The 15,307-nt window shown below is 41.1% G+C and overlaps 1 protein-coding gene across 2 annotated transcripts in view; it reads right to left on the bottom strand.

Annotated features, from left to right (window-relative positions):
• The window catches only part of SLX4IP (SLX4 interacting protein), a 210,141-nt gene that overhangs the window by 113,152 nt on the left and 81,682 nt on the right, over positions 1-15,307 (bottom strand). The gene's annotated exons all lie outside the window — the stretch shown is intronic.

Here is a 15,307-nt window from a genome sequence, read left to right as displayed (position 1 = left end):
TTTGCCCAGGTTGTCAAATTTTTTGGCATATAGCTGTTCACAGTATTTTTTTAAATAATTCTTTGTATTTCTATTGACATCAATTGTTATTTCTCCTCTTTCATTTCTGATTCTTAAAAAATTTGGTTTCTCTCTTTTTTTCTTGGTAAGCCTGGTTAAAGGCATATCGATCTTGTTTACCTTTTCAAAGAACTAGCTATTGATTTCACTGATCTTTTGTACTGTTTTTTAAGTCTCTGTCCTTTATTTCGACCCTGATCTTATTTCCTTCCTTCTACATATTCTGGGCTTTGTTGTTTTTCTGCTACTTCTTTTAGGTGTAGGGTTAGATTGTTTATTTGAGATTTTTCTTGGTTCTTGAGGTAGGCCTGTAATGTTATGAACTTCCATCTTAGGACTGCTTTGGCTGTGTCCCATAGATTTTGGGTTGTTATATGTTCATTTTCATTTGTTTCTAGGTAATTTTTTATTTGTTCTCAATATCATTGTTAACCCATTCATTGTTTAATAACATGTTATTTAACCTCCATGTGTTTGAATGCTTTTCAGGGTTCTTTTGTTGTTGTTGTTGTTGCTGTAGTGGATTTCTAGTTTCATATCACTGTGGCTAGAGAAGATGCTTATATGATTTTAATCTTCTTGATTTTGTTAAGACTTATTTTGTTTCCTAACATGTAGTCCATCTTGGAGACTGTTCATGTGCACTTGAGAAGAATGTATATTCTGCTGCTTTGGGATGAAGAGTTCTATAAATAGCAATTAAATACATCACATCCAGTGTGTCGTTTAAGGATTCTGTTGCCTTGCTTATTTTTTGGTCTGTATGATCTATCCATTGATGACAGTGGGGTATTAAAATCTCCTACTATACTGTATTGCTATTAACCTCTCCCTAATATGCACCAAGATTTTCATCATATATTTAGTTTCTCCTATGTTGGGTGCATATGCTTACAAGAGTTATGTCCTCTTATTGGGTCAATCACTTTAGCATTATTTAGTGACCTTCTTTTTCTCTTGTTATGGCCTTTGTTTTGAAGTCTATTTTGTTAGATATAAGTATTATTACCCTAGTTTTCTTTTAATTTTCATTTGCATGCAGTATTCTTTTTCTATCCCTTTACTTTCAGTTGTGTGTATCTTTTGTTCTGAGGTGGGTCTTTTGTAGACAGCATACACTTGCATATGGGTCATGTTATCTTATCCAGTCAGCTACACTATGTCTTTTGATTGGAGCACTTAAATCCTTTTATATTTTAAGTTATTATTGATTGGTACTTACTTATTGCCATTTTATTCTCTATATCTATGTTCTGCTTTCTTTGAATTTCTCTTTGTGTTTCCCATTATTAAAATAGGACCTTTAACATTTTTTGCAATGCTGGTTTGGTGGTAATAGAATCCTTTAGTTTTTGTTCTTTGTTTTTTTTTTTGTCTGGGAAGCTCTTTATTTTGCCTTCAATTTTAAATGACAGCCTTGTTTGATAGAATAGTTTTGGTTGTGGTTCCTTGCTTTTCATCACTTTGAATATTTCATGTCAATCCCTTCTGGCCTGAAGTGTTTCTGTTGAGAAATCAGCTGACAGCCTTATGGGAGCTCCATTGTTGCTAACCAATTGCTTTTCTCTTGCTGGTTTTAAGATTCTTTCTTTCTATTTAATCTTCATCATTATAATTATGATGTGTCTTGGTGTGGGCCTCTTTGTATTCATCTTGATTGGGATTATCTGTGCTTCCCAAACTTGTGTAACTTTTTCTTTCATCAGGTTAGGAAGTTTTCCGTTATTATTTTTTCAGACAAGTTCTCTATCCCTTGCTCACTCTTCTTCTGGTACCACTATGATGCAGATGTTATTATAATTGATGTTGTCCCAGAGGTCTCTTAGACTTTTCTCATTTTTAAAAACTCTTTCCCTCCCCCCCTTTTTTTTCATGCTCTGCTTGAGTGCTTATTGTTATCTTGTCCTCTAAACCACTGATTCAATCTTCTGCTTCATGTAACCTCCTGTTGATTCCTTCTGGTGTATTCTTCATTTCAGATACTGTGTTTTTCATTTCTGACTGGTTCTTTCCTATGGTTTCTATGTCCTTTTTAGTGCTTACTATCTCTTTATGTCCTTGCTGAGATCATCCATTCTTCCCCTAAGGTCTTTGAGCATCCTTATAATCATTGTTTTAAAACCTCCATCTGGTATTTTGGTTGCTTCCATTTCATTTAATTCTTTTTCTGGGGATTTCTCTTGTTCCTTCATTTGGGGCATATTTCTTTCCTCCCCATTTTGTCTCTGTGCCTTAGGCAGATCTGCTATGACTCCCAAACTTGGTATGATGGCTTTATGATTAAAGTGTCTTGTTGGGCTTAGCAGTGCAATCTTCCAGATCACCTGAGCTCCATGCTCCAGGAATGTTTCCTGTGGGTTATGTGTACCTTCCTGTTGTAGTTGATCTTGGATGCTATTGGCCCTTTCGGGGATGAATTAACCGTTCAAGGTGGGTGACTTAAGGGTAAACCTCAATCACTGCATATGAGATGCTGTACAGGGGCTGCCCCCCAAGGCAGAGTTGTTCCCAGCAGGGTCTGGTGCCTGCAAGAATCCCCCATTGAGTATGTCGCTTGTGTGGCTAGTTGGGTCAAGTTGTGGTGTGCTCTGAAGCCCACCAGTGGTTGTATTGGTTCCAAGTCCAAGAAGACATAATTCAGGTACAGGTCTATGTCAAACATTTTGTGTAACCAGCCTTGGTCTACCTGTCTGCAGCTACCTTGCTGTTCACTGTTTGTGACTGTGTCTACTGGGCCTGGGTTTGCATGGGAGGGGTCAATCTGTGTATAAGGGTCAGCTTCCTCCAGCTTAGAACTTGGGGCAGATCTGTAAAAGGACTGAGGCTCCCTGAGGTCCCCCTCCACCAGTCAGCTACTCTGCTTCCCCCTGAGGTTGCCAGGTTTTCCTGTAGAATGGCCCCAGACTAGCTGCACCCCACAGACGCTTTCACAGGTTGTGAGCTTGGTATAGCAGAGCAACTGGGGTTGGGAGGCCAGGGATAGTGATCCCTCACTTCACACAATCAGGCATTCAGAGGGCAAAGTGGTCCCTACTCCAGAGACGAACCACTCAGTCTCTGCCAGAGTCTCCAACTCTAATTCCCCCAGGAGGGGTGTGCCACAGGTTCAGGTTGTATGTAGCCAATTATCCCTTCTGCAGGAGCAATTTCAGTAGGACGGAGCCACTGGCTCAGTGCAACAGATCAAAAGAGTCTTCCATTTAGGGTGATGCCAGCCCAGCCTGCAGGAGGGGGCCAAGTACTTTGTCCCATTCCCTGACAAGAGCCTCCAAAGGTCTCACACTTTGAATATCCCAGGTATGAGCCACTCTCCTCTCCTCCTGCGGAACTGAGCTCAGCAGTGTGTGGTATCCAGGACTTGGCAGGGCTGATCCAAGCAGTTTCCCATTGAGAGTGGTGCCTGCAAGCCCGTAGAAGAAAGGCAGGCAATTCTTCCCCTTCCTGGGGTTGTGTGGGCTGAGCTCACAGGGAGATAAGAGTTGCCCCTCCGCAATGTAGCCACACTCCTCACACCCGCCCATGTGGTTCCCAAACAAAAACTTCCCTGAGAGACATGCTCCAACATTCCAGCTGTGTGCAGCACTCTGGTCCTCTTGCACAGCTGAACTCAGCAGGATGGGGCCGGCCAAGTGATTCAACAGGTGCGTGTGTAGGGGGAGAGCCACGTACCAGCTGTGCGCTTGAAGTAGAGGAAACTAGTCCTCTTTCCAAAGCTACACAGTTCAGTCATTGTCTAAGTCTCCACCAAGAGCCTCCCCAGAAAAAGAGGTCTCCAAAAGTCACTGCTGTGTGCAGCCAGCAGATCCCTCTGCTGGACCAAGCATAGCAGAGTGGCCTCACCAGTAGTCAGGGACCAGGAAGTGCACTCCCTAGACTGGTGCCGTAACAATAGGAAAGCATGTCCCTGAGAAGGTGGTGTCTGTAACTCCCAGATGGACTGAATCCCCACTGATTTTCACTACCAGGTGCTAGGCAGGCTCCTCTTCCTGTTTCTGTTGCTCAGGACTGAGGATCCCTACGTGGGGTTGAGATCCCAAGCTCCTGGGGGGAGGGAGCTTTGCAGCTGTGATATCTCTCCAGCTTCTCAGCCACTGCACCTTGGTGCGGGGGCTAGCCCTTTCCACATCTCCGCCCTTCTTACAGTCTCTATGTGCCTTCTTCTGTACATCCTTGGTTACAATATTTCAGTTCAGATAGCCTTCAGTTGGTTAGTCAGGTTGACTGCTCTATAATTTAGCTATTATTTCAGTTTGGGGTCAGGAGAAGGTGAGTGTAGCTTCCACCTACTCTGCAGCCATCTTGAGATCTTCAGAGGTCTGCTATTGTACTTTTCATTAAAATATTTGTAGCACTGCTATTTACTATTTAAAACCATACACATAAACAAAATGATAAAAAAAAATCAACTATAAGAAACCACATATGAAAGAAAACAAATGCAGATGGACATGACTGTAAAGGTTTTCTTTTGATTACCTTCTTTTTATATTAAATAGTGTGTCAAGGACTTTATCATACAGGATAAATATACAGATGTACCCACACACTCATACATACAGCACACACACAGATAAATAACAAATATCATGTTGGCTCCAAAAGGAAACATGGGTACAGAAGGGAGAAACTAAAGTCATGAAAACAGTTAAGTGGCTACTATCGTTTGGCAATATAAGATAATGACCTGAACCAAGACAATGAATGGCCAAGAGGAAGAAGGGAGAAGAGAAGGAATGCCCTGTCACGCAAGTGTGACAGGGCAAGAGGTCATATTTCTAGATCCACTGAGCTTCAGATGTTTCATGAAGAGGCTTCTCCTGAAAATTTAGATTAGATGTACATATCTGAGGTCATCAGATAAAATGCACTTATCTGAGGTAATGACAGAAGTAGGAAAGAAAGACACTCAGGGACAGTATACAGAATGAGAAGATAAGGATTGGGGGGGGGGGGGAGATGTTACCTAATCTTCACCAGAATCTTAAAATATGGGCAAGCACCAATCATTATCCCCATTTATGAGAGCTGTAAACTTAGGCTCCAAAAAGATAAGATCAAATGGCCAAGTAATGTAGTGGTTGCCCAGTTCTCCTTCTTGACATTGTTTTGCTGTCTTCTGAACAGGCATATCTTGCCTAATACTTTTATAGCTCTACTACCATCCCATACCCCCACAGGTCAAATAAAAACTTGAAAGCAGCTCACAAAAATATTAATTATTTTAAAGATCAAAGACATTTTTATGTGTACAGTAAACTGGATTTCCAATTAAATATCTTCCCTATTTTCTCATCGCCACTGAGTGGGCCCCTGGGAACCTTGTATGTTTCTGACTTCATCACCAGGTTTGGCCATAGCTAATGGAACAGTCATTTCATGTTTCTCAGCAATGTGGAACTAGAGCAAGGTGGGTGGTCAAGTGTCTCCCCCCACGGCCACACCTGCAACATACGAACCTGCGAACTGCATCAGACTCTGAGAAGAACCAAGCAAATGACCTTAGAGGAGCAGGCAGGAGACACTCTGCAGAAAGTCCACCCCCGCGCTTTCCCCACCCCTGCTTTGGAGCTCTCTGAACCATCCCTGTAACTTGCTAATAAGTGCCAAAGGGACACAGTCAGTCCACTTTACCAACTCCACAAGACCTGCAGCTTTCTTCCCTCATACAGCACTGGGCTTACCCTGGCCTGCCACCACCAGGCCTTTCTGTTTTCTCCATATTCCTAACCCAGAGCCTTCGGGCCATGGACCTGCTGGCCCCCAGCAAGCATTTCAGGCTCCGTGTTAGACCAACCAGACCCATGCCAGGCAGCAACAAAAAGAAACCACCAAACACCATTGCCTAATGCTCCTAATTCATAAACAAAACAGAAGAAACCCTTCATCTACTGTTCCCACCCTTTAAAAATTGATAGAATAGATTCAAATAAGAATTTGGTTATAGCTAAATGATAATATGAGTTTTTGTTTACATAATGAAAGGTAACTCTTACAAAGATTTCTTAATCTACCCATGATTTTAAAGCTTAACATGAGCTTCTCACATAACATATCCTCCAGCAGATAATGCAAATGTATCATCTCCTGCAATAAATTGTTCATTCATTCATTAAGGCAGCACCTAGGTGCCTTGGTGCCAGGCACTGTGCCAGGTACTGTGGAGGATGGTGGGAATAAGCAGTTATGGTCCTTATCTTCCTTGAGAGTCTCATTTTAAAAAGTTATTAGAGTATAATGTGACATTTAAAAAGGTAAAAGGGCTATTGCTTTATTTAATCCCATAATTAACTAATCTATCTGCATATAATCATACCTATATAGACAGGGAGACATAAATACAAAAGTATTTCACTATGTCCACATACAGATATCAGTTGAAAGCGGTGAGGAAACAAATTTGGCCAATCTAATAATTACCATGAAAACCAGTTAAAAGTGATTTAAATGAATTCAACTCCCCTTTCCTCCTGAACTTGCTTAAGTGCAACTTTATCATTAGAAACAAATTAATATAAACCTCTACCAGGAAGAGAAAATTATCAACCATTTCTATCTCTCAGTAACTATTACAACATCTTGTGACAGAGTGTTCCTTCTGGACAGATCTGAGCTTGGGTTCCATCTGGTCAGGGAGGCAGTGACCGCCACCTTCCCTTGTTCCCACAGATCCATTCTGTGCCAAGAGGTCTAATGCTGAGGAAGTATTAGATCTCTGTTTGCATTTGGGGTTCAGACACATACATACAGGCATGTCTAGCAAAAGCAAGGGAGGACAATGGGCTAGAGACTTAAGAGGCTAAATGGCTAGGAGAAACTGCAGGGTGATTGGGTTCAGTGACAGTTTACTGGATTGTCTGGTGTCTGTGACCTGCCATCCTACCATACTCTCTATTCACAAAAGGCCTGAGCAACCCTGTGGTGGGATCCCTTCCCCACCAATGGGATGCACTGTAGGGCTGGAGACATGTTCCCACCATCATTTTTGTTAGCTGGGCTGTTGTGGCATGGGTGGGTTATGGATTAAGAGCTTCCATGGTTGGAAAGAACAAGGAAGGTACTCTGTAGGGGAAAAGACCAGTAATACCTGCCCAGGCTGACAGGAGAGCACATGTGAGAACACTGTCCCCCCTTCCCAAGGAACCGATACCTGGGTGGAAGAAGGATGTTTTAATTGGGGTGAGATATGTGGGGGAGGAGAAACAAGTCAGCAAATGCAAATTTTAGTTTCATGCAGTGTTACTGCTACCTACAGGCCCAGGAGGCCAGGAGCCATGTATCTCCTTCCCTCCTTCATGCTCTCCTTGCTCCCTGTTGAGTGGCCAGGGTGGGATGGAGGAAGAAAGCAAGGGCAAGTTCCTACTAATAAAGTACAACTCCAATCGGGGGGTGGGGGAGAGAGGCTTTAATAAGTCTTTACAGATAGATCTAAGATCCCCCTCCCAAAGGTAACACTAAGGAGAACTAATAACCTCATCACTTTACTGTAACACAACCTATATTTTCTACTGACAGCAAATGAAAACAGGCATTTTCAAGTTTTAGCTTATTAATAATTATCTCTAATGCTTGCATATCACAACACATTTAATCAAACTCCTATTCAGCCTCCCTGCACTGCTGAGCCCACCTCTCCCCAGCCTTCAGCTGCCACTCCGTCTCTCTTGGTGATCTTCATCACTTGCCACAAAGGCTTCTTCTTTTTCCATGACTGTGGTTAACGGAAGCTCTAATTAGTCCCATTTACTGCACAAGGGCTTGATCAGCCCCCAAAATCTAGCTGCCCTTTCTTAATGTCAAAGATAGATGGCATAGCACGATAGATTCTGGTTCCATTTCAGTCCTGCATGCACTCAAAAATTCTTAAACTCCATCTCTTCCTTTGGACAACCTGAAAGGGCTGGTCCCAACCATGGCTAAGACCACTTTCAGATTTTTTGCTGTAGGAAGCATTCAGATTTGAAGAGAGTTCCCAACATACACACTCAGTATACAGTATATTTTTATTTCAGTATGTTATGCAAAACTCTCTTTTTTTTTTAGAATACTGATACGCTCTAACAATGGACTTCCTGGTTAACTAAGACAATGTTACACAGTAAGACATAAGGCGGCCAGCTAGAGGGAAAGAGAAAGGGAGGACAAGGGGAGAGAATGCAGATTTTTAAAAATATCACATATATACATATATATACACACACATATAAAGGTACACACATATAGACAATTTTTTTTAACTTACTGAACAAAACTAGTTGTAGTGATAGAAATGTCCTCTGTAAGGAAAATCACTGAGGTGTTTTTATTGTTTATTTTAAAATTTATTGAAGTGACATTGGTTAATAACATTATGTAAGTTTCAAGTGTACAATTCTATAATGCATCATCTATACATTGTACTGTATGCTCACCACCCAAAGTCCAGTGTCCTCCCGTCACCAAATACAGGATACAGCAGAAGTAACATCATCAGTGTGGTTGGTAGGGTACACGAATGTCTCGCACGAGATAGACAGCGATTTGAACATTTCACCTAGTATGTCCTATGGTATGATATTGTTATGTAACAGAATTACATGCTTATGATTTTGTAATAAAAGATGTTTATGTAACAAAAAGGTGCGTTATTTGTGCCAGACTCTGTATTTGATCCCCTTTATCCTGTTCATCATCTCCTCTACCCTCTCTGATAACCACCATAATGCTGTCTCTTTCTATGAGCTTGTTTGTTTTGTTTATTCACTTGTTGCGTTGTTTTATAGCCACAAAGGACTAAAATCATATGGTTCTTGTCCTTCTCAGTCTAATTTATTTCACTTAGCATGATACTCTCAAGATCCATCTATATTGTTACAAATGACACAGTATTTCATCTTGTCTATGGCTGAGTAGTATTCCATTGCATATTATTTACCACATCTTCTTTATCCAGTCATCCATCAAAGTACACTTAGGTTGTTTCCATGTCTTGGCTCCTTTGAATAATACTGTAATGAACAGGGGGTACATATTCCTTTATGAATACATGTCTTCAAAATTTTCAGGTAGCTACCCAGAAGTGGGATTGCTGGGTTATTCTAGCTCTATTCTTAATTTTTAAGGAACCTCCATACTCTTTTCCATGGTAGCTACACCAGTATACATTCCCACCAGCGGTGTATGAGGGTTCCTTTTTTCTCCATATCCTCTCCAAAACTTGTTATTTCTTATGTTATAGATAACAGACACCCTTATGAGGTGTTTTTAAACGCAGATAAAGGGGATTAAGACTAGGTCCCAGCAGACATTCTATTCTCCTAAGAATATAAAGTAATAATTATTTTATTTGCAATTGTGACAAATGAATTATTCTATGTAAAATTATTTTCCAGATAATTAAAACATACTCCTTTAAAAACACTTTGTGTTCATAAAGAGCACCAGACACAATGCCTAGCACAAAAGAGCTGTTTAATAAATATCTCCAGAAGGCAGGCAGGAGCAGGGCCAGCCACTGATGAGTGCCACAATGGAGTGACGCGTCTGTGTGATCCTGACTCATACAGGACATTCTATGATAAAATTAAATGATGTAGATACTTCATACCTTTGCTAATTAAAATAATTTTCCCATTTGTTCCCTTACCTAACTGGCACCACCTCCAACTGCTCACAGTGTGCCTATTTCTAGCATTCCCTCTGCTTCTAATTTTTAAAATATTCCATTTATCTGTTGTGTCCTACAAAGCCAAATGATCAAACACTTTAGAACTGTGTGTAAATGTGACGCTGATGTGAATGAAGACAGTCATGGTGAGGAAAGTGTTTGAGCTTTAGTGGCCATATTTGAGGATGCAGCACTACTTCTGGTCTTTTCCCAGTAACTTCTTGGTTTCTAGAATTAGAGTCCTAATAAATAAGACTGCTTTCTGGGTATCTAAGCTATTCTTAACTCAGGATTCTTATTTGATTTTAATTCATTTTCAGTAGCCATGAGCAGAAAAATGAATATAAATTACCTTGAGTATTAATAAGGAACTTCCTTAATCTGGGCACCAGGTTCTTCAGTTATATATAAAGAATCTTTGACAGAAAACATTTATGCTGAACTAGGAGGCAGAAGACCCAAGGCAAAGGAGAGGTGAAGGGAACTTCCAAAGGAAAGGAAAGCAACAAAAAGTCCCTGGAAGACAGCAACTTGGACAGAAACCAGCCTGGAATGACTGGAGCAACAGAGAAATCCATGCGGGATGACTCCCAGAACAAAAGAGACAGAAAGACAACTTGTTAGGTCTGATCAGGGGGAGAAAGATAATGACAGGGACTGTAAAGGGCGGCTGTAGGGTGAACAATGGACCAACCAGACTGCTGATGAGAACAAGCAAATGAAAACAAAAAGGGGAGAAGAGGAATTAACCCAAAGGAAAACAAAAATGACACAGAAAATGAAATGTAATCAGAGTATACTACCTGGCTCAGCAGTAAATACTGTCATAATGAAAACACGACATGAGTTTGTATAAAAATGTGTCAAAACTAAATAGAGTTTTATAATACTCAAGAAATCACCATGCTATTTAGAAATACGGAGGTTAAAAAAAAAACAAAACAGAAGAAACTGCTAAGAGTTTAGAGTGATCGCTTCTGGAGTGCGGAAACAGGATGGGGAGGAGTGGTACAGGGAACTATTGTCTTTCTTTCAAAGTCTATAATGTGATGCCAAGACAATTAAATAGGGGAAGAGTTTAAAAAGAAAAGACAACATATGTTCATACAGATGGTACTGGGACAACTAGCTGTCCACATGCAAAAAGTGAAGTTGGACCCATTCTTTAAACCATATATAAAAGTTAATTTAAAATGGATCATAGACTTAAAGGTAAGAGCTAAAACTATGGAACTGTTAGAAGGAAACATAGGAGTAAACTTCCATAACTTTGGTTAGGGAATGGTTCATAGACATTATACCAAAATGACAAATGACAAAGAAAAACTGGTAAATTAGACTTTATCAAAATTAGAAACCTTGCACTCCAAAGCACAAAGTGAAGAGACAACCTGCAGAATAGGATATAATATTTCCAAATCACATATCTGATATGATCAGAACTTAAAATAAATTCTCATAACTCAACAATAAAGACAACTTAAAAATGGGCATAAGATCTCAACAGATAGTTCTCTAAAGATAAACACATGGCCAATAAGCACATGAAAAGATGATCAACACTATTAACCATTAAGGAAATGCAAATTAAAACCACAATGAGATATCACTTCAAACCACTAGGATGGCTATAGTCAGTAAGACAGACAATGGTAAGTGTTGACAATGCATGCGGAGAGTGGTGGAACCCTTCCTGCATTGCTGGTAGGAAAGTAAAATGGTACAGCCACTTAGGAAAACAGTTTGGCAGGTTCTCAAAACGTTAAACATACAGTTACCATGTGACCTACCAATTCCACCCTTGGGCAAATACCCAAGAGAAGCAAAAACATAGAAGTGTAGATGGTGGCACAGGTAAACATGGCGCACCTACTCACACAACCACATCAAAATGACATCAAAAATATACAACCATCACTCAGAACCATCAAGAATCGAGTTGAATGGAAGTCTGACAACTATGGAATTAAAAAAAACACATCCATCCAGACTGGTAAGAGAGGCAGACATGCAGAATGGGCTGATCCCACATGCACGTGTGGTGGATAAAAATTCAGGAGTGATATATCGGGAACAAGGAGTCCCAGCCCCATACCAGGCCCCCAGCCCAGGGTTCTAGTGCCAGGAAGAGAAGTCCCCATAACTTCTGTCTGCAAAAACCAGTGGATATTGAGTTGGCGGAAAAAACTTCTGGAGTCCCAAGCAGTTCTCCTTAAGGAACCCACACATGGACTTAGACTCATTGCCACTGAACTCTAGCACTGGGGTGGCAGCTTGAAAGGCACCAATGGTATACAGGGAGAAACTGAGCTATCTAGAATCAAGGTGGAAGCTGGCGGACAGCTTCTCCCAGACAAAAAGTGGGCAGAGGCCATTGTCCATTTTCTTAGCTCTCCCCCAACAGAGCCACAGAGCAAGCAGACTGGTGCCATATCTGAGACTCCATCAACCTTGACAACACTGTTTGCCCCACACTGGAGATCCGGAGGCTCCGTCCCATCAAATTTACAGGTCTGCCCAAACTGTTAACTGTGACTTTTCCATACGAATCGATGGTCTTGGCTCCTGCTTCGTAATTTCCTAAATCTTATCAAAGAAGCAACAGCCAACCTCAGTGAACCCTTAGGCTCCATACTTCTTGCTAAGTGGCTCTGGGCCTAGCTGGCACTAGCAGCAGCCAGCCGAGATTCACAGTTTGGCTTTGCCGGAGAATCTCCAAGCCCAGCGCAAGTGCCCGCCATCTCAAATTGCTTTGTAACTCATGCAGGGTGCCCCTGGGCAAAATGCAGCTGGGGACTAACCTTAGCTTGCACCACTTGGGAAACCCCAGAGCCTACACACCCAGTGGGCAGCTACAGGACACATCAGGGCATCCTGTCCTGCACAGCTGATCCTCCATGGAGGGCAGAGGGTAACGGTCAGTGGTCACAGCCAGTCATTGCAGGTGACTGGATTGGGTAAATCCTTCCCACTGACCTGCTAACAACAATCAAGGTTCAACTACAAGAGGATGGTATACACATGAAGGGTACACCTCAAGTACCCAGCTTGGGTGATAGGGGAGGCTGTGCCACTGGACCCTACAGGACACCTACTACGTTAGGCCATGCTACCAAAACAGGGAGTCATAGCAGCTCTACCCAATACATAGAAATAAACATAGGGAGGCTGCCAAAATGAGGAGAAAAAGAAACATGGCCCAAATGAAAGAACAGAACAAAACTCCAGAAAAAGAACAAAACAAATGGAGATATACAATCTGTCAGATGCAGAGTTCAAAACCGGTTATTGGGATGCTCAAAGAACTAGGTGAGGACCTCAACAGCATAATAAAGATCCAGACATAAATCAAGGAAACAATAATTGAAATAAATAACAATTTATAGGGAAACAACAGTTGAGTGGATAAAGCCAAGAATCAAATCAATGATTTCAGTTATCATAAGGAGGCAAAAAAACAACTAATCACACCAAGAAAAGGAATAGAGAATCCCCCAAAATGAGGATAGTGTAAGCAGCCTCTGGAACAACTTCAAGTGTTCCAATATTCACATCATAGGGGTGCCAGAAGGAGAAAAGAAAGAGTAAGAAATTGGAAATCTCTCTAAAAAATAATGAAAGAAAACTTCCCTAATTTGGTAAAGGAAATAGACATGCAAGTCCAGGAAGCACAGAGAGTCCCAAACAAGATGGATACAAAGAGGCCCACTCCAAGATAAATCACAGTTAAAATCCTAAAGGTTAAAGATAAAGAGAGAATCCTAAAAACAGTAAGAGAAAAGCAGTTAGTTACCTACAGAGGAATTCCCATAGGTACTTACAGAATAGCCATGAGGATATAAAGTACAGCATAGGAAATGAAGTAGCCAAAGAACTTAAGGCATGACCATGGACATGAACAATGGTGTGGGGATTGCCTGAGGGAGTCGGGTGTGCTGAATGCAGGGAGGCAAAAGGGGAAAAAAAACCCCGTTAGTTAAAATATTTGCTCACGATCACACTGATGGTTAACTGACAAAGGTGTAACCAGACTCCTTGCTGATAAGCACCAGCACAGGTCACTTGTCTAGAACCCCAAAGACAGTGGTTCCATAGACAGCACATACTGAGGGCTTTTCAAATGCCAAGTCTGCCCTAGCATGTGAAATGCTCTCTTAACTTATTCCTCCTATTGACACCATGAAGCAGGGACTATTTATTTATCCGCCTCTACTGCCCAAATCTACTGATGAGAAATTGGGTGCTAAGTAGTTAATGAGCAGACTACAGTCAAAGAGCCAGGAAGAAAAGCACCAGGAGAACCACTGGGGCTTGTCTGTCTCCAGAACCTGAACTTCTAACCAGTAGGATATGCCCACTTCCCCAAAAGAAGCACTTCACATTTTCATTTCTTTTAATAAATGCTAGCATTTTGCATTTCTAAAATGGGAAGACTTACTGACACATCATTTCTGCTTAGACCACCCTGTTTCTCGCTACCTATTATAAAGTTTTGGCCCTTGTCTATCTTTTGAATCTAGTCCCTTCTTTCCTTCTCTCTCTCTGAATTTTTGCCCTCAAGTCAGACTGAGGGGTACAGTAGTGTATTTGGCCTTTGGCAGTGCTGGGTTTTTATAACTCAGCGTGGCATTGGCCATGAGGACAGACATTACAGAGCACAGTCTTTTTTGTGTGGTATATAAAAACAGAGAACCAGAAATAGATGAGAGAAAAGACTGGTTTAAACAATTTCATAAATTTTTAGGAATGCTTTCTCAAATATGATGGCTTGACAATTTAAAGTGATCAGAATGAACATACATAGGTCCTCCCATGCTCACTCTCAACTATTATTTTACTAACCACATTACTCTATCTGGTTTTAAGTTGCAGGTTGACCCAAAAGATAATCTTGACCTCAAAATAAATCTATTAAATACTGTATAGATTGAAGGGAAAGGAAAGGAGGCCTCTCTGAGAAGCAATACCATATTTGGTCTCAGGAATCCAGTGGGATGTAAAACATAGACAAAATTATGGGCCACTTTAGAACGAAGCTGTAACTGCCCAGACATTTTTCATTGTTAAAGGGGAAGATGGATAAAAGGCAATGGAAATGACCTAAGCCACTTTAGGATTTTCTTTGCTAATGCCAGCAAATTCCTTCTAAAAAACAAGGCAGCAAACTTATTGCATGCTGTTTGTCTCACGGCTGTCTTCAGTGGGGTGAGCTTTGGAGCTTTTCTGTGTTAGAATCATCTTGATGAAGAAGAGCCCATAAGCAAGAATATGACTTTTATAAAACTTCCCAGAATTAACCATGCAAACACACATTTTAGAAGGCATAATGTTCATTTCTGAATGCTGCCAATGCACGGGAATTTCTCTTCTGGAAAAGCCCCTGGAGGCAGCTTATAAGCCTCACAGTCATACCTCAGTTTTGCTCAGTAATATTAACTACTTTATCTATCTACCACAGTAAGTAGCTTGTTATTTTCTCTGAATCAAAAATCTAAATCTCCCCTCAAAGATCAAAAACTTGCCAGCATCTACACTGTGTGTGTGTGTGTGTGTGTGTGTGTGTGTGTGTGAGCACCTAACTATGCTAAGAAGACACCTTCCAGC

This window comes from Pteronotus mesoamericanus, unplaced genomic scaffold, assembly GCF_021234165.1.
Source record: "Pteronotus mesoamericanus isolate MK-2021 breed Mesoamerican mustached bat unplaced genomic scaffold, CSHL_Meso_final contig_25, whole genome shotgun sequence".
Taxonomy (NCBI): domain Eukaryota; kingdom Metazoa; phylum Chordata; class Mammalia; order Chiroptera; family Mormoopidae; genus Pteronotus; species Pteronotus mesoamericanus.
Note: the sequence above shows the minus strand (reverse complement) of the source record. Positions and strands in the feature narration are given on the sequence as shown.